Source organism: Myotis brandtii, unplaced genomic scaffold, assembly GCF_000412655.1.
Source record: "Myotis brandtii unplaced genomic scaffold, ASM41265v1 scaffold71, whole genome shotgun sequence".
Taxonomy (NCBI): domain Eukaryota; kingdom Metazoa; phylum Chordata; class Mammalia; order Chiroptera; family Vespertilionidae; genus Myotis; species Myotis brandtii.
The window spans coordinates 283,772-286,563 of record NW_005370787.1 but is presented as its reverse complement, the minus strand read 5'-3'; the positions used below and the strand labels follow the sequence as shown (position 1 = coordinate 286,563).

At 42.0% G+C, this 2,792-nt stretch overlaps 1 long non-coding RNA gene across 1 annotated transcript in view; it reads left to right on the top strand.

Annotated features, from left to right (window-relative positions):
- Window positions 1–823: 823 nt before the first annotated feature.
- LOC106724090 overlaps window positions 824–2,792 on the top strand; it is a 17,074-nt gene continuing 15,105 nt past the window's right edge. Inside the window, exons 1-2 of the long non-coding RNA XR_001359850.1 lie at window positions 824–834; window positions 2,631–2,636. This is a non-coding gene — a long non-coding RNA (uncharacterized LOC106724090). The remainder of the gene's footprint in view (window positions 835–2,630; window positions 2,637–2,792) is intronic.

The following is a 2,792-nucleotide window of genomic DNA, read 5'->3' as shown; positions in this document are numbered from 1 at the left end:
TAGGAGATGGAAATGTAGGTTGCCAGAACCAGCAGAGTTTTATGAAAAGCGAAATCTAATATTTAATTTAAATCCATCTACCATATGTTTGTGCGACACAAGCCTGCATGCCATTACTCCCACTTATTCCCAGTGAGACTCTGCTCCTGGTGGTGGCGTCCTGTGAGCGGAGCTTCAGAGTAGGAAGGAAACAGATCTGTGACCCATATTTTAGTTGACACCAAGACAGAAAGGGACAGAGATCAAAGAATACAGAACAAAGAAAAAGAAATTCCAAAGAAACTGGGTCATCAGAGTTGGCAAGGAAATTTAGAGAAAGAAATAGAAATGGCATCCTTCCCCATTCCAAACCCCTGCCTGCCTTCCCCACTGTGAACCATAAACCAGTAATTTCCCACCTGTGAAATTAGACAGATAAACTAGATGGTCCCTCAGGGCCCTTCTAGTGTTAATATTCTATGATTCTAAGCTTTTCACGGAGCTTGGGGAAACCGGTAAAAGTTATGTCCTGGTGTAGAAAAATATTTGGTACTTTGAATTAACTTCATTAGGCACTGGAGATGGCACAAATAATGACAGTCGTTTAACACCTCTGTGAGGAAAAAAAAAAAAAAAAAAAAGCAAATTAAGAAGTATTCTCACAGAACCAAACAATGGCTTACTCAGATTCTTCAGGCAGTTGTGTAGCGTCTGTTCTAAAAATTACAATATGTTTTGAAATTACTGCTTCAGTGTATATGCAATATGTGTCAGACATTTATGTAATTATGTTATTAAAAAAATGGTTCCAGTATCTGTGGATAAAAACATGCCTGTATAAGCAAAAATATTAACGTCCCATTCTCTCCAAACCTGGCATGTAAAGATGGTCAACATAGGTAGCAACTGAAGATAAGGGCTTAGTCAAACCAATTGATTAAAATGTAATTATTTGGAAGGAAAGTATTACATTGCTTATCTTCCAGAGGCAATTATCTGATTGTGTTTAAGTAGCGTTAGTCACAAAGAACTATTGTTTGGAAAAATAGGTGTGAGTTGGTTGGTTCTACTCTACTCAAATGATGGAAGGTCTGTTTTGGAATGGAGAGACTGAGGCAAGGAGAGAGAAGACACTGTTGTAATCTCTCAAATGAACAGATATTGATGTAATTAAGTTAACCTGCCATTGGTCATATTTTAACTAGATGTACACAGAACCAGTGGAGTCCTGTTCAAAGCTCCCTAGGGGCCATTATAGAATCTTTGGCACCATGAGTGAAAGCTGAGCCCACAGAATCTGGAAACAACCTGAGTTCAAGTCTGACTCCCAACACTTATTGGTTGTGTGATCTTAGTTACTATCTGTGCTTCAGTTTATTCTCATGTAAGACCGAGTTATAAATAATAGCTCCTAACCCTTGGATTTGTCTTGGGGGTTAAATAAATTGATACAGATAATGTATCACTGTGCCTATCACATAGCGAGCACTCTGTAAATAATATAAGCTATACTTTTGACTTAAAAATTTTGTCACAAGGAGGAATTTAGCGAGATTATTAATTGCGAAAAAATAAGCAAGTCTGCCAAAACCGGTTTGGCTCAGTGGATAGAGCATCGGCCTGCAGACTGAAAGGTCCCAGGTTCGATTCCGGTCAAGGGCATGTACCTGGGTTGCGGGCACATCCCCAGTAGGAGATGTGCAGGAGGCAGCTGATCGATGTTTCTCTCTCATCGATGTTTCTAACTCTCTATCTCTCTCCCTTCCTCTCTGTAAAAAATCAATAAAATATATTAAAAAAAAAAAGAAAAGAAAAAATAAGCAAGTGTTCTTTATTGTAACATTGGGAAAAAAGTAAAGAATTTAAAGACAATATGATGTAATGGTAGGGGGAAATACAGGCACCTGGGTAGACAGAGGGAGTTACTATGTATTTCTTGTCTACTGTAGTTCAGACACTGCATTAGGCATGTGGCAACTCATCCAAACTTTCTAACATTGTGAAATGTAGTTAATATCTCTGCCTTACAAATGAAGGGACAGAGGGCTCAAGGATGCTCAGTCACTTAGGTGAGATCACAGAGCTGGTGGGTGGGTGAGTCAAGATTAGACTCAGGTCTGTGGACTCCAACCTGTGGTGTTTGCACTGCAGCCTGGATCTGTCCTAGGATGAGGCACGGAGGTCTTAGCCATTAAGGCCAGATGAGGGAAGCGGGAATCTTTGAACTCTATGGTCTCAGGCCACTTCACACTCATAAAAAAGTACTGAGGGCTTAAAAGAGCTTTGGCTATTGTGATCACACAACACTAAGTGCTAATGGACATTAAAGCTATTATATTATTAAAATAACTAGAGGCCCGATGCACAAAAATTTGTGCACTCGGGGGGCATCCCTCAGCCCAGCCTGCCCCCTCTAACAGTCTGGGAGCCCTCACAGGATATCCTACTGATGTCCCTGTGGGGAGTGGGCCTAAGCCACAGTCTGGCCTCCCTCTGTGGAAGGCAACTGGCCTATCAGGTATATAGATACTTTCTGAAGGCAGCACAGACTCCTTCCTTATTTCTTTACTCTGTGGTTGGAGGATAGGGGACTAAAAGGTGGAGACAGAACTGTGGCGGGGCCTGGGGCTCTTGTAGGGAACAGAAAGAAGGAGAGGGTTGGGGAAAGTCTAGACACAGTTTTCTTCAATTGTCCTCCTTTCCTCCGGGCCCCTTGCTCTGTTCTTTCCTTGTCGTGGTGGACGCTTGGGCCTCGGACTGACAGGAGCCCAGCGACGGTGGAGTTCAGCCCCCTCACTTCTCAGCTGAACATA